The sequence below is a fragment of the Coptis chinensis genome, chromosome 4 (assembly GCF_015680905.1).
Source record: "Coptis chinensis isolate HL-2020 chromosome 4, ASM1568090v1, whole genome shotgun sequence".
Taxonomy (NCBI): Eukaryota; Viridiplantae; Streptophyta; class Magnoliopsida; order Ranunculales; family Ranunculaceae; genus Coptis; species Coptis chinensis.
The window spans coordinates 11,988,169-12,016,000 of record NC_141459.1 but is presented as its reverse complement, the minus strand read 5'-3'; the positions used below and the strand labels follow the sequence as shown (position 1 = coordinate 12,016,000).

General features: G+C 41.8%; 1 pseudogene across 1 annotated transcript; it reads left to right on the top strand.

Annotated features, from left to right (window-relative positions):
* Positions 1-244: 244 nt before the first annotated feature.
* Positions 245-27,832, top strand: LOC147501913 (ABC transporter G family member 1-like; annotated as a pseudogene). Its single transcript, XR_015221510.1, has 8 exons — positions 245-975; positions 4,168-4,250; positions 19,789-20,254; positions 20,353-20,439; positions 20,534-20,659; positions 26,235-26,426; positions 26,571-26,657; positions 26,895-27,832. The product of XR_015221510.1 is annotated as an ABC transporter G family member 1-like (transcript).

Genomic DNA, 27,832 nt, shown 5'->3' with positions numbered 1-27,832 from the left:
AATTTCCACAGAAAAAGGGTATTTAGGACAATTCATGATCTTTGACCAGTCAACTGACGACAACTGTTAGTTGACTCATATTGACTGTCAAGTTGGGGGGAAATCCTAATTTCAATTATTATGGGAGGGTAATCCTAATTGCAACTACTGGTGGGGGGTATGTCAATATAACCCTAAAAAGAAAGTGAAGTCCTGCTAAATATTTGTGAGTGTAACACCATGTACGTGTAGGACGACGACCACAAGAATTGGCAGCAGCAAAGCTTTAAAGACAAGCTTCTAGTTCTCATTTCCTCATTAACTCCTCATTGTCTCTGCAATTCTTCATTGTCGATCTCTGGTTAACCGGACCTCTTCTCTTTATATAAACACTCATACCTTCTTTTATCTTTAACAAGTTTGAACTTTGAACTTGAAGTGGTTGAACAATTTTTGCAAAAAGAGAACAGCTCATCATGGATTCACCGCCTGTTAATATTCCTAGTTGGACCCCTTCTGCAAGCCCAACAAGATCACCACCTAAGGTGAAAAATGATGATCTTGAGATGAATAGTTTCAGCTCTCGAGTAGAACATAATATACCCTCTCAAATCCCAACAATGTTCTATCAATTTACCAGTTTCTCTGCACCTCCTCCTCCTCATCACCATACTCAAACTCAACCTGAATATATTCCAGGCGCGCCAACTTTACAGATTGGTAACAAGATTAACAGTCCTATAGGGTCTGAGACTGTTAACCTCTTGAATGCAAGAGAAGCAATAAATTATGTTAAACATGACGCGGGCGGTCTCGGTTCGCAAAGTGAAGGTGTGTTCTTGACGTGGGAGGATCTATGGGTGACTGTTTCAGCTGGTAAAAATGGAAGTCATCCAATACTTCAAGGGCTCACCGGTTATGTGCAACCGAGTGAGGTCTTGGCTATAATGGGTCCTTCTGGTTGCGGCAAGTCTACACTACTTGATGCCTTGGCAGGTAATACCATTCACATTTAATTTATTTACAGCATTTCATGAGTTCATCATTGGCGAGGAGCCAGGGGGTGGGGTGCCAGTTACGCCCCGGCTCTCCATGGATTTTGGCAAACCTACTAGTATACTATTTGTAAAACTGTTAAAGGGAAACTCTCTCTCGGTTAGGGTACTTCACTTGACACCACAACCACTTTTGCTTGAATTCTCTCTTTTGCCTATAGAGTAAAAATTTAATTTATTGCAAGGATTAGAACCATAGTACAAAATGCCGCGATATATCGCGATATGTGCCGGTTTTCTAGAGAACCGATATCGAAATATTGGCGATTCCATAGTACAAAGTATCGTGCCAGAGCAATATATCGGATGGGCTAATTTCCGATATTTTTGGTATATATAATGTCTAAAGGGTTGGTAAGATGAGATTTGGAATTATTGAAATAATGATAATTTGACATAAATATCGATATATCTCGAAAAATGTCAATTAGATATAAGCTCAAGTCTTAAACTCATAATGGCTAGCCTTTAGAGAGTAAAACAGCTGGTCCCAGGCCCAAAAATGTAGTGGGCTCCTAATTTTGAGTCCAATTCTTAGTGAATACGTGACCTTCCACCATCTAAATGGGTAAGCACAAAGTCTTCTGTCTTCATCTTGTTCTACTCTTACTCTGCAAAATTTTCAGATATATGTTTTATTAGAGCTACACAGAATTGATTTTACCTGTACAAATTTTGATTTTACTTTCAATTCATCTTCAAAGTTCAAAGACATAGTAGATCGATTAGCTGAATTGACCATCACCATATGAGAAAGCTTTGGCACTACCCATTTGTTCTTTGAAATTTGTTGAGTAGAAGAAGTGGTAGAGATAATCCCATATTGCTCAAGTAAAACGTTTCAATTGAAAAAACATGGTATATTGGCAAATTGAATTTATCCAAAATATCGCGATTTTTGCTTGTATTAATCCGGTAAGATGAGTTACCTTTACCAGGAATGAATCGCCAATATTTCAATATCGGTTCTCTAGAAAACCGGCACATATCGCGATATATCGCGGCATTTTGTACTATGGGCGATTCATTCCTGGTAAAGGTAACTCATCTTACCGGATTAATACAAGCAAAAATCGCGATATTTTGGATAAATTCAATTTGCCAATATACCATGTTTTTTCAATTGAAACGTTTTACTTGAGCAATATGGGATTATCTCTACCACTTCTTCTACTCAACAAATTTCAAAGAACAAATGGGTAGTGCCAAAGCTTTCTCATATGGTGATGGTCAATTCAAATTAATCGATCTACTATGTCTTTGAACTTTGAAGATGAATTGAAAGTAAAATCAAAATTTGTAAAGGTAAAATCAATTCGTAGCTCTAATAAAACATATATCTGAAAATTTTGCAGAGTAAGAGTAGAACAAGATGAAGACAGAAGACTTTGTGCTTACCCATTTGGATGGTGGAAGGTCACGTATTCACTAAGAATTGGACTCAAAATTAGGAGCCCACTACATTTTTGGGCCTGGGACCAGCTGTTTTACTCTCTAAAGGCTAGCCATTATGAGTTTAAGACTTGAGCTTATATCTAATTGACATTTTTTGAGATATATCGATATTTATGTCAAATTATCATTATTTCAATAATTCCAAATCTCATCTTACCAACCCTTTAGACATTATATATACCAAAAATATCGGAAATTAGCCCATCCGATATATTGCTCTGGCACGATACTTTGTACTATGATTAGAACTATATATTATAGGTCTAAAAGCCATTCAGTAACTTCATTGTTAGCACCAGGGAACAAAAAGGGTACACACCGATTCAAATGTCAGGAATACAATGAAAGAAAGTTTGTACTGTCATAGTAAGCTTGAGATTTTAATACTTGCATGCTCCTCCAAAAATGGGAAACCAGCTTCAATTTAAATATGTTATCGGGAAAAAAAAACGCTGAGATAGTTTTTAGTTTACAACTTTACAGTAGAAAATATTGCTTTATAGACAATTACACACTTTATTTGTAAAAACTATATCCATCAATTGATGAGCTTATAGTTTTTTTTTTTAGTATAGTATGTTTAGTTTTCTATATATATATATATATATATATATATACGCCTTGGCTAGAGTGACATCCTTATAATGACATCCTTATTGTACATCCTATCAAAAAGTGCATTTCAACAATGAATTAGTGGCTGATTTTTTGTAGATATATTCTACCCACCATGGATTATATCTTTACAAAAAATTAGCTCAATTCGATATTTCTAGCCTTGTCAAACTTAAAATTATTTCTAGACCGTTAGATAAAATTGCAAACTTAAAACACTATTTTTGACAAAGTTCCACACACATATATATATATAGGCCTGATTTTAGATGTACATACTTATTTTAAAGTTAAAATAAGTACCTAAGTAAAACAACACCTAGAAAATGAATTCAATTCTAATTTTTTTTGTGGGTATTACCTATATACCATAAAGATCATCTCTACGACACTGTTTCAAATTAGGCCCAAAAAAACCCCAACCAATCGAATGATAAAAGTGCAGCCCACAAAACAGTCATTGTTGATCGACCAAATCAACAATGATCCAGTACTCTTTCAAATTAACATTGTAAACTTTACATACTCTATAAGATTTTGGATTTGCCATGTCACAACTTATGAAATACAATGGTAGCCTACGACCCCCTCACCAAACCTTTTTATTAGATAAATATTTATCTTGTTTAATCTTATAATAAACTTTTTTTTCCTTCAGATAATGAGTGTTGGAACATAAGATAATATAATGAGACCTATAACATAATTAACATAATTAGTTATCCACATTCCAACACTTTCCAATTGAAATAGAAAATTCAACGGATCGGAGACAAAAAAACATAAGCGTCGTGAACACAATATTTTAGTTGTGTTGAAAATTTGTGGTGATGCACTGGCTCACTCTGGAACAAATTCTTGACTCCGCCACTGATTTCATGGCATGCCCCAAGTGTTTGTTCCATTGATTAAGTATCATTAATTTAATTTGAAACACTTTACATAAATAACAAATAATTGCATGGTGCAAGTGTGCGACCCTTTAGTCCATTTGCTTCTTAGCATGCTTCGTTTTGCAAATATGCCAATTTGTGACTAATTAAGGAACACTTACTGATTGCAGGAAGATTATTAGATTCAAAAACAAGGCAATCGGGTCAGATTCTTGTAAACGGTCACAAACAAAAACTAGCTTATGGAACTTCGGTGAGAAAAATGTGGTCTTCTTTTATTTCTATACTAGTATATAGCCCGTACCCAAGTCACTCTTACAAATTAAACCCAACCCTAACCAATCGAATGATAAAAGTCTAGCCCACAAAGTATTCATTGTTGACCAAATCAATAATGATCCAGTACTCTTTCAAATTAACATTGTAGACTGTACATACTCTATAAAACTTTGGATCTGCCATGTCATAACTTGTGAAATACAATAGTAGCCGCCGGATAGGGCCCTATGGCCCCCACACCAAGCCTTTTTATTAGATAGATATCTATTGTCTCAAATTGACTCAAATCATAACAAGTTGGTAGAACATTCAGTACGATGTTTTCCAGTTTAATATTGGATTTGGAACAAATCATCAACTCGTCAAAATACTGTTAATTCTTAATGTCATTAACTCATGGACCAAAATATCGCCGATATATCCGATATATATCGGTATTTTAGTACACCGATATTGATATTTCCAATATATATCCACCGAATATAAAATCCTTTTTTTCCCGATATATATCGGAATTTTCGATATAAAATTTTATATCGCCGATATAATCGATATATATGATATTTATAATATATATCGGTTGACTTTTTGACCATTTTTAAATATATTTCTGATATTTCTAATATTATATTTTTGATATTTTAAATAGTTTAGACTGGTCACCAAAAAAATAGATATATCCGATATATATCGGTTTTTGGGTACACCGATATATTCATCGATATCGATATTTTGGGCCTTGCATTGACTTATGCACCAGTTGGTCGCCGAAATCCTAAAGATCTACAGTAGCATGCTTCCAACACATAAGTTGCAGTCAAAATTAAATAACGGGTACGGTGGTTGAAAACTATTGAAATTTAGTGCACTCATCTTCTAGCCACACTTAATGGGCGATAATTTAGACCTGGCATGAGTCCAAAACTAGGGAATGATCACAAAGGAGTATGCTTTCAATCTAGCTGCATGTGAGGGAGTGATATTCTCATTCTAGAATATCAAGCACGCGTGCAGCATAATGGAAATACTACACCGACCTCTGACTTAGTTCCCCGAACTACTTTCAGAGCGACCTACATCATCAGCTCACTTCTGCGAGCTGCGAGATCGCTCTAGAACAGATCGACTCGCACCTCACTACACAGATCGTTTTATATCATGACTCAGTTTATCTTCTAGAAGCAATCATTACCAAAGCTGCACTTTCACAAACCACTGCCGCAAGCTACTAACCCGCGACTCTACCGATCCCCATCATTACAAGATTCTACCAAGACCGTTCTCATACTCCTTCTCAATCTCAACCATACATTTGGATGAATTTTTACACGTGTTGGGCTAAGATTCACCTTCACTATCTATAAATACCTCCCATATGAACTACGCCAGACCTGATTCTTCTCTCCCCCCAGAATCGAGAGATAGATACGTAGGCAGTTCGCTCATCAACGAACTCGATCTTCCCCACATTCAATCTCATTCTCCTTCCTACCTTGTATGTAAAGGTGAAACTAAAATGCTCTTTTACATTGGCGCCGTCTGTGGTCTCGATTTCTTGAGAAACCACTTAACCACTCCCAAAACCAAAACGAAAACTTCACAAGCCCACGAAGCATGGCAAGTTTCAAAGCTCAAATCCAGAGTCTAGCAAGTCAGTTAGGTACAATGAATGAACAGATCACACTGCTCAGGCAGGAGAATGTCACACTATGCGCGCAAGTGGACACACAGAATCCACCTGGTACCTTAGCAGAGGACGGCATCAACGAGGTTAATCAACAAATTAATGAGCTGTCATAAAAGATCGACCAAAGTGCAATCAAGAAAGACGCTTCGCAGATTGTTCAAAAGATGTTGAAGACATACCGTGCGTCCCTGTTCGCTGCTGAGGTACTTAGTAAAGCTTCTCCTCCATATTTTATTCAACCACGTTTTCCAATGTATGATGGCAGCACATGCCCTAGTCAACACATGGCTCGCTACATCCAAAGTCTTGCACTTTATAGTGCACCAGAGTTCGATCATTTTCACTGTCGATTGTTTCCAGCTAGTCTCAAAGACAGCGCGCTCGACTGGTTCTTTTCACTCGAGCCAGACTCGATAAAGACCTTCGAGCAGCTCACCGACCTGTTTGCCAGTCAATACGTCCACAACAGGCGTAAAAAAGCTGATCTTGATTCGCTATTCCAGCTCTCCCTAGGTGAAGATGAAACCATTCGTGAATTCCTAGGTCGGTTCAAAGTCGAACTACTATGCATAAAAACTGGTCTCAAGGAGTCATTCGCCACCTAGGCATTCTCCAACGCCTGCCATGTGCGTAACACGACACTCCCCAGATCGTTGATGAAGGAACGCCCTGAGATGTTGTCTGAGCTATACGCTCGAGTAGACAAATACATTAAGTTATAGGAAGGCCTGAAGAGGCAAGGACTATCAGAAGAAGAAGAAGTCGCAACAATTTCTGACGACCCCCTAGCTTCAAAAAGCGACCCGGGCAAAGAACTAAGGCGGGAACGAGAATCGAAACGATGACCGTGAGTTCGCTGTTCTCACACGATCTCCCAGTTACATATTGGACAAGATCAAGAAAGTTGTATACCACCGACCTAATGTATGACAGCTAGAAGATCGATCTGGCAAGCCTTGCTGCGCCTTTCACTGAGCCAAATGTCACGAGACCGACGTGTGATGGGGGCTCAATCATTACCCCCAAGATCTCGTCGAAGTAGGCCATATCAAGAAATACACCAACATCGCTGATGGCGATCTGCGCCATAAGCTCATGGCTCGCAGGGTGCGCAGTCAATCTCCACCTTACCATGATCACCACAGTGCCCAAGCTCGCTCCCGTAGCAGAGGACGTCCCCGAGACCGTTCTCGACATGATCGACACCAGCACTTGTCTGATCGTGATAATGAAAGAACCATTCATATGATCACTTTCCCAGATGATTCAATTACCTCGTCTAGAAAGAAAAGAAGGCGTAAGAAATCTTCAAGAAAGTTTACCACTTTTCTTCACAAAGCGGCACACCTTCGTGAAGTTCAGTCGCGGCTTCGGGGATATCACTTTCATGGAGGCCGACCTCAACAAGGTTTGCCTCCGCTGCAACGATGCACTAGTAGTCCATGTCAAAATCGGTGATTGGACGGTCAAAGCGGTGTTCTCGATAGACCACGGTAGTTAGGTGTGACATTTTGTTCTACCATACCATCCAAGAGATGAAGTTGCCCAAGTCAGTCTTCATAGATCCAATTGCTCCCCTATACAGGTTTAATGGCTCCAGAGCCGACCCAATAGGTGATATCATACTCTCAGTCTCTGTGGGATCTAGAGAGGACAAAGTCAGCTTCAACATGCGTTTCAGCGTTCTTGACATCAAATCATCCTACAACGCCATCCTAAGATGACGTTGGATTCATCAAATGCAAGCCATACCATCCACCCTGCATCAAGTACTCAATTTTCCAGGCCCTAGGGGCATGATGGAGCTTCGAAGCAATCAACTTGAAGCTTATTATTGTAACCAGATCCTCTCAGCGAACAAGACCACTGACTCACCTATCAGCACAAGGAACGAGCCCACCAACTACACAATGGCCAAAGACTTGGTTGCTGAGGTCAGGGCCAAAGCACCAAAGCAGAATGCTGGTGGTTCCAGCAAGAAAGTCTCTTCGTCTGAAAAGACTCCAGAGATCGCTCCAGCAGTTATTGAACCATCAGTCAAGACCCCGGAGGTCGCTCTAGTAGTTGTTGCTCCACATGTCAGGACCCCAGAGGTCGCCCCATCTTGTCTTATACAACCAATACAACTTTAGGGGATCACTCCAGCACCTGTTGTCATGACCACAGCGATCGCACCAGCCCATGTTGTCGTAACCACAGAGGTCGCTCCAGTTCCTGTGGCCACCCCCACTATTCCTCTGATCGACAAAACGTCTCCAGGAGTCACTCCTCCAAAGGACGCTCAACCACTACCAGCCAAAGAACAAGCTTAAGAAAGGCAGCGAGTGAACTTAGGAATCGACGACGATCCTAAATTCGTCTATGTAGGGGCTAACCTTGACCCTACATTCAAGGCCTAGCTTGTAAACTTTTTATCCATGAATAAAAATGTTTTCGCTTGGTTGTATATTGAAATCCCGGGTATAGATCCAAATGTTGCCTGTCATAAACTAAACGTAAACCCTAATGCTAGACCAGTTCGATAGCGACCTAGGAGATTATCACTGAGATTTCAAAAAGTAATCAATGATGAAGTTGACAAACTCAAGCAAGTCGGTTTCATCAGAAAGGTCGATTACCCAGACTGGATCGCTAACATCGTAGCAGTTCCAAAGAAGAATGACACAGTCCGCCTCTGCGTTGACTTCACCAATGTCAACCAAGAAACACTTAAGGATAGCTTCTCTTTGCCTCGAATCGACCGACTTGTGGACCAAACCTGTGGCCACGATCTCTTGTCATTCATGGATGCGTACAGTGGATACAACCAGATCCCATTCACTGAAGAAGACCAAGAGAAAACGTCATTCATAACCGAACAGGGCATTTATTGCTACAATGTCCTCCCGTTCGGCCTCAAGAACGCTGGAACGACTTATCAACAGCTGGTCACTGACATGTTAGGAGATACCATGGAAGTCTATATCGACAATATGGTCGTCAAGAGCAAACAAGCAGGGGACCACCTCACTCACCTTTGAGCAAAAGCGTTCTCGGTTACGCCGAACTTCGGACGGCCCGAATCCAGAAAAGTGTCTTTTTAGAGCGTCCTCTGGAAAGTTTCTAGGATACCAGGTATCACAGTGGGGGATCGAGGCTAACCCAGACCAAATACGAGCGTTCTTGGATATGCCCGATCCACAAACAAAGAAGCAAATATAGAAGCTGTCAGGAATGGTGGCAGCACTCAACCGATTCATATCAAGAGCGTCAGACAAGTGCCGACCGTTCCTACAACTTCTTAAAAAAGGTGAGCAGTTCTTGTGGAACGACCAGTGCCACCAAGCGTTCTCCACCCTCAAAGAATATCTGACAACACCTCCCGTCCTAGCAAAACCAACATATGGAGAAATGTTAGGGCTTTATCTGGCAATCTCCGACTTTGCTATCAGTTTGGTTCTCTTCAAGGAAGACAACAACTCAGAGAAACCGATCTATTTTACAAGTAAGATGCTAACTTCGGCTGAAAAGAACTACTCTTTACATTAAAAGAGCACCACTTTCGATTCTTATATTCCGCAAGGAAGTTCAGGCCTTACTTTCAAACACATCCAATCAAGGTACTCACCGACTTCCCATTGAAAAAAATTCTTCTCAAGGAGAATAAGACAACTCGCATGGCAATATGGGTTGAAGAACTCAGGGAACACCATATCGAGTTCACCCCATGCACCTCTCAGAAAGGGCAGGTCGTTGCAGATTTCCTAACAGACTTCCCTGTTGACGACCTAAATTGGGAACCAGAAACAGATGTCCCATCCACAAAGAAAAATGAAAAGACCGTCTCGTCTCTCTTTGTGGACGGCTTTAGCAACCCCGGAGGTAGTGGAATCGAAGTTGTCTTAGTGTCCCCAAATGGAGCAATGATGGAGAAATCAGTTCGCATCGACTTTGCGACCTCCAACAATGAGGTGGAATATGAAGCATTAATCGTGGGGCTTAGAATGGCGCTACAGCTCGGTGTACAAGAACTTCAAGTCTTTAGTGACTTGCAACTGGTTGTTCGCCAGATTGCTAAAGAGTACACTACCCACGAAGGTAACCTTTCTAAATACCTTCAAGTTGTTTATCAATTACTTCCTTCTTTCAAGAAAACCACAATACACCATTTTTTGCGTGACAAAAATCATCACACAGATAGTTTAGCTTACTTGGCTACACAAACACCGAACTGCGCCCCTAGGTAGTTACTCATTGAAGTAATTAACTGACCTGCTTACCAAGTTCAGCACATCTTAGAAATCAGCGACCTGTCCCCACTCTCTGAAGATCAGATGAGCCAAACATGGATGCAGCCTATCATAGAGTTCATCTAACATGGTACACTCCTAGCAGAACGTGCCAAAGCCAGTCAAATTCCATACCAGGCACGTCGTTACTGCTTGGTCAATGACAAATTATTCCACAAATGTTGGCGGCCCTCACTTGAGGTGTATAAGCCCAGAACAAGGTCAGTTAATTTTTGCTGAAATTCATGAGGGCGAATGCGGTAACCACGCTGGAGGTCGCTCTTTGGCTCACAAAGCAATCTCCCAGGGGTACTTCTGGCCAAGAATGCAAGTCGATGCCAAAAAGTATGTACTCAAGTGCATCAAATGCCAGACCTTTGGCCACAATATAATCTAGCCAGCCCGCGAGTTAATCAACATTGCCAGCCCTTGGCCATTTCACATGTGGGGCTTGGACATCATGGGACCGTTCATCCCACAAAAAAGTACCGGCTTTCGGTTCATCCTAGCTGCAACTGATTATTTCACCAAGTAGGTCGAAACAATTCCTTTAGCACATGCCAAGGAATCACACGTCAGAAACTTCATCTGGACTCATATCATCACTAGATTTGGTTTGCCACACACATTGGTGATAGACAATGGCTCCCAATTCAAGGGGAAAACAGTCAAGGAGTTTCTGGCCAAGTGGAAGGTCTGTCATGCATTTTCCACCCCCCAGTACGCTCAAAGCAATGGCCAAGCCGAAGCTAGCAACAAAGTAATTTTGGAGATTTTGAAGAAAAAGATTGAAAAGAACAAGAGTCAATGACCAAATCAGTTAGAAAATATTTTGTGGGTTCATCGCACCACAGCTAGCTCCAGCACAGGCGAATCACTATTCTCTTTATGTTATGGCACAGAAGTGGTGATTCCCACCAAACTTATGGTCACTATGACTCGATCAGAACTCGTTGAGTCTGGACATAATGACTCCGTCCTAGCTTAAGAGGTCAACTTACTAGAAGAATGCCGCGACCTAGCAGCCATCAGAGTGGCATCTTACCAACAAACTCTGAAGAAGTCCTACAACAAATGAGTAAATCCTTGATCTTTTCAACATGGTGACCTAGTTCTGAAAAAGACTCAAGATGACTCCAAGCTAGCACCAACATGAGAAGGACCATACATAGTGTAACGAGTCGTTGACAATGGAGCGTACTGGATCAAGACCCAAGAAGGAAAACCATTGCCACACTTTTGGAACACTTATTTGTTAAAGAAATTTTATTAATAAAAAGCAGTGTTGTACATTCCATGTTTTTACTTGCTGTAAATTCAGGTTTAGTTTACTTATGTTTGTATTACAACCTACTCCGTTCAATCTCATCAACAAAGCACCGAACTCGCACGGAAAGCACCACCAGTATACGCACACTTCCAGCACTCTCATGAGTTTCAACGCTCTCAGCAAGCAGTACGCTTTCATAAGCTAATACGCTCTCCGTGAGCAGTACGCTCTCTTGAGCTTATAGGCTCCATAGCCTCTCCAATTCTCACTAGTTGAGGACCTATACTTCTAGGATAAACTCAGTGAGAATGCTCTCAGCAAGCAGTACGCTTTCATAAGCTAACATGCTCTCTATGAGCAATACGCTCTCTTGAGCTTACAGGCTTCATAGCCTCTCCAATTCTCACTAGTTGAGGACCTATACTTCTAGGATCAACTCACTGAGAACGCTCTCAGCAAGCAGTACGCTTTCATAAGCTAACACGCTCTCCGTGAGTAGCACGCTCTCTTGAGCTTACAGGCTCCATAGCCTCTCCAATTCTCACTAGTTGAGGACCTATACTTCTAGGATCAACTCAGTGAGAACGCTCTCAGCGAGCAGTACGCATTCATAAGCTAACACGCTTTCCGTGAGCAGCACACTCTCTTGAGCTTACAGGCTCCATAGCCTATCCAATTCTCACTAGTTGAGGACCTATACTTCTAGGATCAACTCAGTGAGAACGCTATCAACGAGTAGTACGCTTTCATAAGCTAACACGCGCGCTCTCTTGAGTTTACATGCTCCATAGCCTCTCCAATTCTCACTAGTTGATGACCTATAATCCTAGGATCAACTTAGTGAGAATGTCATCCATAAGCAATACACTGCCTTAAGCTAAATCTCAAGCTTAGTAGGCACTATACGCCACATTCATTATGAACAAAACGATAAGAACAAACAGTCAAGCATAAATAAGAAACATGTATTACATAACCTTCCATCAATTGAACTACCTGAATAAACTCAGGAAGCCAGTCCACTAATACACCGATTTGTTGGGTCTACCCAGGAAATTCAGATCGGCATTCTTACAAGTTTTTGTGAAAAGCGAACTGCCACTTTCATGGAAACCAATTCGTTATGTATTTGTACCAAAAAGGCGAACCTGAGAAACCAGTTCTATTGTTTAACTCTCTCACAGAGAGGAGAACTAAGAAAACACCCAAAAAAAAAATTCATCACTTACAAAGACAAGGCCAGCAATCATCATCCAGCATCAGCAACAACATGTTTATTAGTCGGAGCGGCGCTGGTAGAAGGGACATTACTCGCATCGCGTGCTACGACAAGTGCAGTAGTTTCTTCAGCCTCACGATCTACCTTTTCTAGTAGTTCAACGTCATAGTTCGCCCGACACATCATAATCTTCACAAACTCGATCATATTCCGCTTTTTTTTAGGTACCACAATTTGACAATCGCTGGCGTTCTCATCCACGGCCTTGACTTTTCACGCAGGTCCTTCATTGAACTAACTAACACAATTTTCTCCTCCAGCGCGTCCTGATGTTCTTTCCTCAGAGCCTTCATCTTCTTCTTATCAGCCTCCCAGGCAGTACACATCCTAACCAGCTCAACCGCGCCACCATCGACATTATCGGAAGGTTTTACAGCTCGCTTCAGTTTATCATACCCCGCCAAAAACTGCAATGGGAACACCAATGTTAGCAGTCGTCATTCACACCACAAGAAATCAGTACAAGTATAAAGCTCACCAAACAACAAGTCAAGTTTGTGGTCTTCAGGGTCGTTTCCAAACTTTCATCTTCCATCTCAGCTTTATCACCATCTAGAACCATTCTTCCAGGAGGCAGGTCGCTACAGAGGCCGAATGGAAGCTGCAATCAGAACGTTTCACCATGCGCTTCTTCCCCGTTTTCCCAACATAAAAGAAGTTGCTCCCCACATCACCAGGACGCTGGGACGAACTGCTAGCCGCAGCATTGTGACCTTGTCCCAGTTTGCCATGTTCCTCCTGGTTCAGGTCGCTACCCCCTCCTCGACTGGGAGACCTGAACACGATACCTCCAGGTCGCCTGCGCCCCTCCACCTTGGCACGTTTGCCTTTCTTTGAACCAGAGCCAACAGCTTTGCGCTTACCATGGTTCCCATACGGATGGGGTCTAAACTCCATCTCCTCCATCACAATGGGAGAGGTTTCCCTCGTCCCCTCATCACCACCAGCAGAATTTCCATGGCGCCTGGCCATACTCGAGTCTACAAATGAAACCAAAAGATCATTGAACTAACACAAAAGCAAAGCATTCCTATCCAACGAAAAACTAAGTAAAGAAGAACTTGTACCTCAGTCGATCAACAAAGGTAAAAGCGCCGAACTTTGGGCCGGCGGCTTGGAGAGGCGAAGGAGAGCAAATACCCTTTGAGTTTTTCTTAACAGTTCTACTTATGCTCAAGTAACGTCCCTTCCCAAGGCACATGATAATTACATCGAGGCGCCAAATGACGGGCCACTTGGCAGCCATCATTTTATATCTTCGATCGCTCATATTCCTACATGTGCCATGCACACACTGTAGTTTTTCTGATCTAAAGCCTAGAACGCTTAAGACATACTAAGGATACTCACGACCTACAACGCTAATAACGCATAAAGATCAGAACGCTCATCCAGGATCACACGCTACTTAGCCACCCCACTCATACCAAAAGTCGCTCACACAGACAGACCATTACAACAATATCAAGAATCATACATTCACACAAACAAAAGTTAAACAGAGCGGAGAAGCAGAAACCAGCATTTCATAAAAGCAAAAGGCCGCATTGTTCAACCAAATTCAGGCCCAGTTCGTCTACTAGCCGAGCTGCTGAGTCTACTCAGGAAATCCAGCTCGGCTAATCATCATTCATCATCACGGCGAGAGCTCCCCATAACAATCTGGGGGAGCCGGTTAAACCGTGTTTTGACAACCATAAAAGAAAGTCGAATCGTCCGGTTACCCTTTAAAACCGAATTTAATGTATCACAACTTACAAACATCGAGAATCAAGAAAATACCCTCACAACTCTCAAACTCCGGAAGTGCGGACTAAATTTTCAACAGCCAGAGGGTCTTCAACCTCTACATCACCCTTCAATCACAATCGAACGACCATCTGCACCCAAATTCACAAACGCATCTGGCGTAACACCTTCAGTTCGGGATTCAATGACCTCTTGAGCAGATACCGCAGAAGTAGGAGCATCACATGCATCTCCCAATGTCTGGTACAAACCGATGTCTTTGGGAGCCCCGCGTTCATGCTCCTCTTTCAAGGCTTTGTAATCTGCCTCTAGCTCAAGGAAATCAGCATCCAGATCGTCATACGCTTTAGTAACTTTTTGAGCAACTTCTTTGCAGTGCTGGGCATAGTCATTTAACCTACCAATTTCTCCAGTCGCATCAGAAACGTTCTCCTCAGCGGCTTGTAATTTCAACTTAAGGTCTTCCACCACGGTATCTTTCAAAAACTTCACCAACTTAAGCACCTGGTGCTCTTTCTTCACCTCCGCAAACTCCCGACGATCTATGCTATAAGCAATCCTGAACATCCTTCAGCTCGTCTTTCAGCTTCACCACGTTCTCTCTATCGATTCAACCCGGTCAGGCGATCTCCTTGACTTTGGAACCCACTCACAAGGCTGCATTAGCACACATACAATAATAGTTAGTTAGACTCAACTTAGTTGGGGCATTAGCCTTGGCCAACGGTAGGGTCTCGAGAGATCTGGGCTTAACTCCGCCCGACCCCAAAAGTCTCCAGGTCCATGACGGGTTCAGGCCTCGACCTGGTACTGCGAGTGGCATTACCACCAACTCACCCACCATCAGAATTGCCCCCAGTACTAGAACTTTCACCAAGCACATGCTTCGTAGCTTTGACAATCTTTTCAGCATCTTGCTCAGGTGCGTCAGCCTTTCTCTTCAATGAGCGACTCCGCTCATGAGGATTGAAGGTCACCATATCCAGCTCTACAGGTGCACCAAAAGACCCCCCTTCAGGTCGCCCACCCGGCCCACCACACCCCGAGGCACCAACACCTCCTGTGGATCGCCTAGGAGCAGTACAACCTCGGTTCTTATCCTCCCTGGTCACCAGATCGCTCTTTTGCTTATCCATTGCTGTCTCACTAGTTTGACCCCGAGCCCTTTCCTTCTAACCCCTTCGTTTCTCCCTAATCACGGGACCTCCTTTTTCCACAAAGAAATGCACGACCTCAGGCAGTTTCGCTTGTTTCTAAGCCCGAGTCAACCTTGCAAACTTCTCTATTTCCTGCCGCTTCGTTCGCTTCTCTATAGCGAGCTCTGCAAACACAACAAAGGCCTAAGTCAGTTAAAATAACAACAATCCAACCATCAAAACGACAATAGCAATACACTCCTACCCACCAGCAATATTACAAACCCTAGTTTGTAAACTACATCCTCTAGCACAGTAATTCCCAACTAACAGTAACGGTCTCTTCTTCCAAGCCTCATTGCTTACACCATCCAACACACTAGAATTCTCCGTCAGGGTTTGCAAGCTAAAATTGAAATTACGAGATTGCTTCCCACAAAATGCTCAATAATATCACCTACCCCTATGCAGTACTCACTACTCGCATTCAGTAAATCGAACACCTTGAATAGTTGCCAAGTGTTACCAACAAACTAACAGGGGGACTTCCAGCAGAAATTTAAAAAGTCACAAACCAGTTTCGAGAACGATATCTTCATACCAGCCCTCAGCTGCCCCTCACAGATTATTATCCCACAGTTCGGAGGGTTGTACTCCTCACTCCGCACATTTTCGTTCTGGCCTGGGTCGTGTATCTCTAAGTCATTTACTTCTATCCCATAAGCTGCCTCGGTTAGGGGAACACCTTTCATGTAAGACAATCCACCGTCCTAGGGGGCAACCCACTAAAGGACGACCCCTCTTCACGACCTGAAGTGCTAGCTACAGCACCCATAGAACCAGAGCGTGCCCTATCCTCATCATCCCTAACCTCAGCCTCATCATCCTCAAGTCCACTTTCAAAAACCCAATCAATCCTCTTTGTCTTCCTCATATTCACCACAACTTAAAGACACTTCCCGAACCTCCTCTTCCGGTAGTATCATCGAGTCGGACATCTCGTGTTTTCCTTATCAAATGCCCAAAATTAAACAATAAAACCTAACACCAATCTAGCTATTAAACACATAACACCTGAACAAGAATAAGGAAATGGAAAAACAAAAAAGCAGCAGTAGCAAAAACACTAACCTGAGAAACCCTACCTTGCCTTGGTGTTAAAGAAGAAAACGAAAACTAACTTTTCAGTTCTCCAAAGTTTGATTTTGAATAACCGCCCCTTCAGTTCCCAATGCAATATGATTACAACCTACGCCCTAGCCCACACACGTGTACCAAGGACCCGTCTTTTCACCAAATTCGGAAAACGCGGTGACACGTTTCCTCAACAGCTGCTTAGATTTTCTCACGTGCCATCCATGTGTTGGTTATCACCGTACACCAGTTCGTCAGACAGCATGAGACGACCTCGGTACTTCATTGGGTATTTCCATCTACATCAGTCCACCTCTTCATTCATGCTCAACACGCGCTACCATGTTCTCTCAGCAGGTCGCTTCAATGAGCTATACGACATACTGAGAGGGGGCTGTGTGAGGGAGTGATATTCTCATTCTAGAATATCAAGCACGCGCGCAGCATAATGGAAATACCACACTGACCTCTGACTTAGTTCTCCGAACTACCTTCAGAGCGACCTATCATCATCGGCTTCTACGAAGCGCGAGATTGCTCTAGAAACGGTCGACTTCGCACCTCACTACACGGATCGTTCTATATCATGACTCAGCTTATCTTCTAGAAGTAATCATTACCAAAGATGCACTTTCACAAACCACTACCACAAGCTACTAACCACAGCTACTGATCCCCATCATTACAGTACTCCTACCAAGACCGTTCTCATACTCCTTCTCAATCTCAACCATACATTTGGATGAATTTTTACACGTGTTGGGCTAAGATTCACCTTCACCATCTATAAATACCTCCCATATGAACTACGCCAGACTTGATTCTTCTCTCCCCTCAGAATCGAAAGATAGATACGTAGGCAGTTTGCTCATCAACGAACTCGGTCTTCCCCACATTCAATTCCATTTTCCTTCCTATCTTGTATGTAAAGGTGAAACTAAAATGCTCCTTTACACTGCAGATGAAGGATGCATGTATGGATAACCCGGTTCCTCGCTCACCATTTTTTTTTACAAGTTAGTAGGTTGTATTCAAATGAAGAAGAGGTTACAAGAAGGTTGCTTAATTAGGAGTACATTTCCCAACTAACCGGATTCAAATCAGTATGTAGTAAGTTACATCAGGTGATTCCCACTTAGAAATCCATGTTGGTGTCCCTAGATATACATACTACTCTTGTGTGTTTAAGCTAATACTGTCGTTTTGCAGCTTTATTTGTTGCAAAATTGACTTCACGCCACGTGCTTGTCGCCTTCACATAGCTGAGTTTCTCCTTACATCTTTCCCATCTAGGTTTTACTTCCCACCGAAGTTCTGAGGTGCCAAAGGCAGTGACAGCTACTCTCGAGTCTGACTTGACCCAAACTTTGTTCCATCTATTACACAGTGCCACTTCTACACTTTCTATGGTGCCCATGACTTCAGCTACATATTTTTGCAAAGGACTTGTAGTACTTCACATTCACTATTTCTATAAGTTGCACCATATCCGGTTGGTCCTGGATTTACTTGAGAGGAACCATTAGTGTTTATCTATATAATTTCTTCATCTGGAGGGTCCCACTTACATTCCTTAATCTTTGGTACTCTTGGCAATTTCAGTCCGAGTCCCGAGCACTACAAAATCTGAGATCCAACTTGTTCCTTTCGAGAGCGGGTAAGAATAGTGTACTTGTCTTCGAATGTCATTTTTGCAGGCCAGTGGATTTTGTTTCTTGTTGTAAAAAACTATGCCATTTCTCTGTTGCCATAATAAGGCTATTGTCCCATCGACCGGCCACTGTTGCATTCCAAGCGTGTCTGATGATAGAACTTTATTGTCTTCCCTGTAGCATAACCTCTTTAAAATTCTTTAAGCCTCTACTAAAGCCGAACATATCAGACAACCAATCCCACAAGTCTTTTAAGAATTGCATTCCCACAAAACGTGCTGTATATCTTCCTCTGAGTGACATCCAAGGTAGCATCTAGAAGCAAACTTAAAGTTTTTTTTTCTGTTTAAAAGCATTTCTGTAGTTGCACATCTGTGTAAAAGCTTCCTTGCCATGGCTGCCTTTTTTCGGATTTGCATAAGTATTCCATATGAATTTATGCCACCACACTTTCTGATTCTTTCTTCTGGTGTCTTCATGAGCTAAGCTGACTGTAAACTTTCCTTTCTGGTATGGCTTCCAAATCAAGTAGTCCACTGAGTTTGTGTTGATTTTGGGCAATTGATGAATACGTGCTGCTTGTCAGGGGCGGCCCTGAGACTTGAACTTGAGAAGACTTGAACTCAGGAACAAGAAGTTGAAAGTTAGAAGACTTGCAACTAGTTCTGACTTCTTTCAACGCCTTTTCAATCCTGGCCAAATGGTGGGTTTTGTATTGTAGCCGATAGGGTCACCATCCCTTGTGAAGTATTTACTTCTCATGAACACAGAGAAGTCATCTTCTTTGTTATACATATGCCAAACCAGCTTCATCAAGAGTGCTAAATTCTCAGCTTTCTGATACCCAAACCTCCTTCAGATCCAGGCTTACATACCTTGTTCCATGCGACCATGCCACCTATTTCCTCATCAACCTGGTCAGTCTATGGAAGTTAAACATTTGTCCAATCCTTTTACCTCATTCTGGTGGAATCAATGTCCATCATTTGTATCTCACATGATCTTGTCTGATGTTCAAGGCTTTTGTACAGAGGTTTGGTATTTCAATAAATAAATATAAGTATATTTACCCAAAAAAACGGGAAAAAAAAAGTAAGCTACAAATTAATCAAAGCGCGCTTTCTGATTTTAGCAATGGCGACTGGGGATTTAATTTATTGCATTATATGCGTGGCCTGAACACACATAAACGCATAGAAACTATGATTGCCTTTTCAACAATTCAAATCTATTCTGTTCAAGAAGATTTTCAACCACTTACAAAACACCAATGTATAATATGGTATTGATGTCAATCTAACGTAGTTTTTATTTTTAATTCATTTATTTGTCAACAGGCTTATGTGACCCAAGACGATATTCTAATGACAACATTGACAGTAAGAGAAGCTGTTTACTACTCAGCTCTACTACAACTACCTGATTCCATGTCAAGATCAGAGAAGAGAGAGAGAGCAGATACTACAATAAAAGAGATGGGATTACAAGATGCAATGAACACAAGAATAGGAGGATGGGGAAATAAAGGACTAAGTGGTGGACAAAGAGAGAAGGGTTGGTATATGTATCGAGATCTTAATGCGACCAAAACTTCTGTTTCTAGATGAGCCGACGAGTGGACTAGATAGTGCTGCTTCATATCACATCATGAAAAGAATTGTAGGTCTTGCTAAACAAGATGGAAGAACTGTAGTAGTAGCCATCCACCAACCTAGTAGTGAAGTTTTTGAACTTTTTCACAATCTTTGTCTACTGTCATATGGTAAAACAGTGTACTTTGGTCCAGCTTCTGCGGCAGAGGAGGTAATCCTGTTTACTTTTTAGGCCAAATTAGACATTGCGTTAGTTTCATGTTTACAAGAGATGCTTGCACTAATACAACTTTTGGTCAATTTGTGCAGTTTTTCTCATTGAATGGTTTCCCATGCCCAACTATGAGGAATCCATCAGATCATTACCTTAGAACCATCAATAAAGATTTTGATCCAGTAATCCTTCATTAATTCAAGACTTTGCACAATCTTCTATCTATTAACGAGATAAATATGTAACTGAAGCTTAATTTTCTTGATATATCTCTAGGACATTGAACAGGGATATGGCAAGTCGATAAGCACTGAGGAAGCAATTAACTCACTTGCTAACTCATACAAATCATCTCAAATTGGCCAGCAACTTGGTGCACAAATAGCTGAGATACATAAGAAGGTAATTGAGCTAATCTTACATGCATACTTTTTTAAATAATCTTACAGCTAGTATGTAAGGTGTAGAGAAAATTTCTGTTTCTCACGGTCGGTCGCCCAGCGCTTCGAGTGAAGCGCGACTTCAGCTCACTACTCCAGATGATTTAAGCGCCCGCTCAAAGAAAGCGGCCCAGCTCATGGCTTTAACAGTAGCGCCCCAGCGCGGATTAAGAAGCGCCAGCTCTCTTTTGCGGGCCTCGCCTACTGAATAACCCAGCGATTTTTGGTTTTGGTATAAAAACAAAATCAGATTTTTGGAAAACCTAACTTTTCCAAAACCAAGAAAGAGTTATTACAAGAGAACAATTCTTTGTGAGTTGAGTGTTCATTCTTTGTGAGTGAATTGAGAGAGACTTATGTCGTTACTCGGACATCTAGTAAAGCTTGGAACTTCGCGGTGTGGAAGTAGGCAAATTGCGAACCACGATATATCTCGTCTTGTGGTTTGTTCTTCTTTACATTGATTGTCTTATTTCATATGCTTGTTATTTGATATTGAAAGTGTTGGGATATTGCTTGGAGGTGTTGAAGTCTTGTCTATTGAGAAAGATCAATCTTTGTGTAGGATTGATCCGTTTGAGTCAATGGAACGTTGTTTCCATGATTAATTATTCACAACAAATGGTATCGAGGCGTAGGTATCGACCTAGGATTTTGAGTTTAGTACTAAAATTTGTGTAGACAAGGTGTTCGATTAAATTCGAGGTGAAACTGTTTCTTTTGGGTTATTGTGTGTAACTTGAAAGATGGCTCCCAAGATGTCAAACGCAAGGTTTGAAGTAGAAGTTTAATGGGAAGAATAACTTTGGGATTTGGCAAGTCCAAGTAAAGGACATCCTCATCCAACAAGGTTTGCCTGAGGCTTTGAAGGGGATTAAATCTAAAGGCGAAAGTATGAGTAATGATGATTGGGAAGAGTTCGATCTTGAGGCTTGTTCATCAATCCGGTTATGTCTTGCTAATGAGGTCATGTATAGTGTGATGGGAGAAAATACATTTGCCGGTATTTGGCTCAAACTAGAGTCTATGTATATGACCAAGAGCATGACGAACAAGATGTACCTTAAGAAGCGTCTTTATCGGTACATGATGGTCGATGGTTCAACGATGCAAAAGCGTGAGTGAGTTCCGTCGGCGTCTAGCGGATTATTTGAATGTTGGTATGAAGATGGATGATGAGGATCAAGCGGCATGTTTAATATTCTCCTTGCCGAGAAAGCTATGAGCATCTAATGACTACATTCATGAACGAGAGAAGTCGCCGATCTTGACGAAAGTTGAGTGCTCTTCTTTCTTATGAGTTAATGAAGAAGACGTGTAGAGAATAGCATTGATGCAAGTCGGGGGCTAGTGGCAAGAGGAAATTAAATCCGAACAGGAATTATTCAAGTAATGATAATTCTAGGTCCAAGTCAAAGAAGCCTTTAAAACATGTACATCTACAATTGCAATGAAAAGGACATTACGCAAGTAATTGTCCCCACCCTTTAAGAAAGAAACAAGAGATGGTCGGGAAGAAAGGTAAAGGCAAAATTTGAGGCAAATTATGCTTGGAGCTCTGAAGAGGATGAGTTAGATCTTTGTGTGTCCACACAAAGACTATATAACCGAGAGGTGGATTCTTGATTCGGGATGTTCCTATCATATGTGCCCGAATAGAAAGTGGTTTACTTCTTATAGAGAGCATTGATGGTGGTTACTGTTTTAATGGGTAATGGCGTTGCTTGTAAGGCGGTAGGAATTGGAACTATCACGGGTCAAGATGTATGATGGTGTAGTGAGGACTCTAACCCGATGTGAGACATGTTCTGAGCTAAAGAAAAGTCTTATTTCTCTTGGTACCTTGGATTCCAAAGGCCACAAGTTTGTGGCGAAGGTGGAGTCTAAATATTGTTAATGGCTCTTTAATTGTTATGAAGGGTCAAAAATATGGAACCTTGTATACTCACGATTGGTAGTATGCGGTGATAAAGCGATGTAGCGATGGGTGCATGTAGTAATGATTACGAGTGCACTAAGATGTGGCATATCGCGTTTAGGGCATATAAGTGAAAAGGGTTTTGTCCGAGTTGTCAAGCGAGGTTCTTGAAGAACTTGAAGAAGCCAAGTATGGGGTTACGTGTGAGCATTGCGTCTATGGGAAGCGATCTGAGAGTCAAGTTCAAGTCAAAGCAAGCACCACGACAATGGCATCCTTGATTATGTGCATCACGGATGTTTGGGGACCCTCGGGGGTGGCTTCGAGGGAGGTAACGCTATTATGTCTCATTCATTGATGATCACACTTTCGCTATGTGTGGGTGTATATGATGAAATCGAAAGATGAAGTGTTTGAGACATTTAAAAGTGGAAGGCAAGGGTTGAGAATCGCCTGATAGGAAGGTAAAGACATTACGGTTACGACAATGGTGCTTGAGTATACCTATGGACCTTTCAAAGAGTTAAATGCTTGCGGAATTGCCGGACAACTGGGCGATCGAGGGAGGCATACAGCCGAGAATGGAATGGCGAGAGAGGATGAATAGAACTTTGCTTGAAAGAGCAAGATGTTTATTGTCTAATGCGGTCCCCAGGCAAAAGTATTAGGCGGAATCACGGTGTCCATGGCGTGTTACTGTCTGATAGGTCACCCGATTACCCGGCTATAGATTGCGGGACACCTTATGAGGTGTGGTCGAGTAACCCAGTGATTATAGTATCTTGCGAGTGTTTGGATCGGCGACTTACTACCATGTGAGGGGCAACAAAGCTAGATCCTAGAGCTAAGAAGGCCATATTCTTAGAGCATAAAATGGGGTAAAGGGATACTGATTGTGGTGTCTAGAAGCCCACAAGTTCTGATCGTGAGAGATGTTACTTTTGATGAGACTTAGTGTTATCTTTGATGGCCGGAAGGCTGAAATGAGAATGGTGAGTCTATAGAAGTTCAAACTCTTGAGCTTGAGTTATCCCGATCTGGCAGATGGTTGGTTAGATCATGATGAGGTACCAAATCATGGAACCACCGCGACAACAGAGGGAAGAAGAGCAAGAGCATCCATGACTTGTAGTGGGTGACCACTGAGCCACGAGAGACAAGTTAAAGAAGTGCACAAGTATGGGCACGAGAAGCCGGTGAAACACTATGGTCGGTGGATTTAGTGGCATATGCCTTTGAATATCGAAGATGATGAGCGGATAGCTTCAAAGGAAGGCATTTAGATGCTTCATTCTGAGAGATTGGTTGGTAGCTATGCAGCAGAGATGGAATCTCTTGATAAAAATCACACATGGGACCTAGTTTTATTGCCAAAGGGCAAAAGGACTATCGGCGATAAATGGGTGTTGAGAAAAGAAAGAGGTCCTTCCCGAGTCCGACAATCTTGGGTACAAGGCAAGAGTGGTAGCAAAGGGTTTTCCGACGAAGGAAGGAGTTGACTACAATGAAGTATTTTCCCGGTGGTCAAACATACGTCCATTAGGTGTGTTATTAAGTTTAGTTGCTCACTTCAACTTGGGAGTTAGAGCAACTTGATGTGAAAACTTTCTTGCATGGGGACTTGGAAGAAGAGATCTATATGAGACAACCTCTGAAGGGTTTGTCGTTCTTGAAAAGAAGATTATGTATGCAAATTGAATCGGTCCATGCGGGTTAAAGCAATCGCCCCGAGCAATGGTACAAAAACTTTGACACATTCATGATCTGACATGAGTACACCGAAGTAAGTATGACTCTTCAGGTGTCTACTTTAGAAGGCTTCGTGGTAATGACTTCATCTATCTCTGCTTTATGTGGATGACATGCTTATTGCTTCCAAAAGCATGGTGGAGATAGACAAGTTGAAATCTCAACTTAGCTCGAGTTTGAGATGAAAGACTTAGGTGGAGCCAGAAGATCTTGGGCATGGAGATTGACGAGAGATAGGAAGAAGCGGCGGATAGTTGTATCTCGGAAGAAATACATTCGAAAAAAGTAATTTCTCGATTTGGTATGGAGAATGCAAAGTCGGTTTCTACTCCTTTAGGCTGGGCATTTTAGGCTTTCGGCTAAGTTCTCTCCTAGTTGATTGGAGGAACAAAAGCATATGGCTAATGTTCCTTATGCAAGTCACCGTGGGTAGTTTGATGTATGCTATGGTGTGCACACGCATTACATTTCCGCAGGCGATTAGTGTTGTGGCGGCAATATATGGCAAATCACGGGAAGCGGCATTGGGAGAAGCGATGAAATGGGTACTAAGGTACTTGAAGGGTACTTTGGATGTGGGATTAGCTTATGGTGGAGGCACTTGTTATGTCGGTGGGTTTGTGGATTCGATTATGCGGTGATCTAGATAGGCGACAATCGACTCTTGGTTATGTGTTTATGATGCATGGTGCACCGTTAGTTGGAGGTCTATCTTCTGAGACTCTGATTGCTCTATCTACTACTTGCGAGTATATGGCGATGGGCGAGGCGATGAAAAGAGGCACTATGGCCGAGGTCTTCTAGATGATTTGGGTATTGAAGCGAAACGGTGTTCTTTGTATATTGTGATAGTCGAGTGCTATTCATTTTGGCGAAGAACCAAGTTCATCATGGTCGGACCAAGCATATTGATGTCGATATCACTTTATCACGGGATGTCGTTGAGGATGGTGATGTAGCACTTGAGAAAGTAGACACCCATGACAACCCTGCGATATCTTGTGAAAAGTTGTCACCGGAGTTAAGTTCCAACACTGTTTGGACTTGCTCCAAATCCTACATGTTTGAAAGAGCCCACAGGCAGGCATAGCCGCCGAGGCGGTTGATGCGAGTCTTCCTTCTTTGGAGGTGTTCCCTCTTGGATGTGATCTTCTTTGGATGTGTTAGCTTGGTTTTATGTGTTAAAACCTCACCGAAGTGGAGAATGTAGAGAAATTTTTGTTTCTCCGCGGTCGAAGCTTGCCCCTTCAAGGAGTGAAGCGACTTCTTCGCTCACTACTCCAGATGATTTAAGCGCGCTTCATGGTTTTAATGCTGGCCCTTCAGTAGAAGCCCACCAGCGCTCAGTCTTTTGCGGGCCTACATTACGAAACGCGATTTTTGGTTTTGGTATAAAACAAAATCAGTTTTTGAAAACCTAACTTTTCCAAAACCAAGAAAGAGAGTTATTACAAGAGAACAATTCTTTGTGAGTTGAGTGTTCATTCTTTGTGAGTGAATTGAGAGAGACTTGTAATCGATTACTCGGACATCTAGTAAAGCTTGGAACTCGCGGTGTGGAAGTAGGCAAATTGCCGAACCACGATATATCTCGTCTTGTGGTTTGTTCTTCTTTTACATTGATTGTCTTATTTCATATGCTTGTTATTTGATATTGAGAAGTGTTGGGATATTGCTTGGAGGGTGTTGAAGTCTTGTCTATTGAGAAAGATCAATCTTTGTGTAGGATTGATCCGTTTGGTGTGGGTAACGTTGTTTCCGCAGTTAATTATTCACAACATAAGGAACATGCTATTGCAATTTCTAGTATGAATCTGACACCTAATGTATAGAAGTTATGAACTAATTTAAATAACTTTTCTCGATGTAGGGAGGGGGAGTATTGGAGAAGGGCAGCCAAGCTAGCTTCAGTACCCAGTCCATGGTTCTTACAAGAAGGTCCTTGGTGAATATGAATCGTGATCTAGGGTACTATTGGTTGCGCCTTGCAATCATCATCGCTCTGTGTTTATGTTTGGGAACTATCTTCTATGATATTGGTCATTCTTATGGCTCAATTCAGGTATATTATTTGCCGTGACATGAACAAGATTTGATGGAATAGTAGATAGTACTCTAGCTTATTCCTTAGTGTTGGAGTAAGGCCTAGTAGCACTTAAAGTGCCGTAGCTTACTATCATATATCATTGAATTTCTATATTTCCAGGCCAGAGGATCAATGCTTATGTTTGTAGCCGCATTCTTGGCTTTCATGTCAATCGGGGGATTCCCTTCTTTCGTAGAGGACATGAAGGTATAGGACTTGATTGAGACATTTCATCATGTGTATAATTATCTGTCTTTTCTAGATCCCTACATTTTGTTATTCCTATCTATGCAGAGAATTTTTAGCTAGTTACGTACAGTTGAAACTTTATAAAATTGTGAATTTTTTTACTAATAGCATCTCTAACACACCTGGGCTGGTATGAATGTATCATTACTTCAGCGAGAGTCCTGATGTGTCATTTTTTTCCCTCTATTTGGTCAGATCTTCGAACGTGAAAGATTAAATGGACACTACGGGGTTGCTGCTTTCGTCTTTGGCAACACTTTTTCTTCTATTCCGTACTTGCTCCTAATTTCTCTGACTCCTGGAGCCATAGCTTATTTCCTTGTCGGCCTTCAAAGGGGAATTGATCATTTTGTGTACTTTGCTCTAGTACTGTTCGCATGTACGATGTTAGTTGAGAGCTTAATGATGATTGTTGCGAGTATCGTACCAGACTTCCTCATGGGTATCATTACAGGAGCTGGAATTCAAGGCGTCATGATATTGAATGGTGGTTTCTTTCGATTGCCAAATGACCTCCCCAATCCATTCTGGAAATACCCAATGTACTACATAGCATTCCATAAATATGCAAATCAGGGACTCTACAAGAATGAATTTGAAGGACAAACTTTTCTTAACAATCAAATAGGAGGGGCTCCTACCATCAGTGGTGAGGCAATTTTGAGGGATGAATGGCAAATGCAGATGGGATATTCTAAATGGGTCGATCTATCTGTTTTGTTAGGGATGGTGGTTCTATATAGGCTCATGTTTTTCGGCATTATAAAGACTACTGAAAACGTGAAGCCCATGATTAGAGGTCTTCGGTCGAATCCAAGTAGACAAGGGAACAGAATTATGGAGAATGCCTCGTCTACGCCAGTACATAGATGAAGTGCTTTGAAGCTTCTCTGGCTATTATGTAGTTATCTGAAAGGCTTCAAGCATGGTTGAAACAAGCTCATGGTTAGTCGTCCTTAGATTGAAAGTGTTGTTACTAGTATGATTTTCAGGGTGCGTGTTTGGTTTTTGTTTGTCTAGTTTGTACAATTTTGTTTTGGCATGGTGAAGCGTTGGATTTTATTTTATTTTATTTTTTAATGGAAACTGTAGTTCATTAATTTAAAAACTGGAGAGGAAATCTCCATCATACA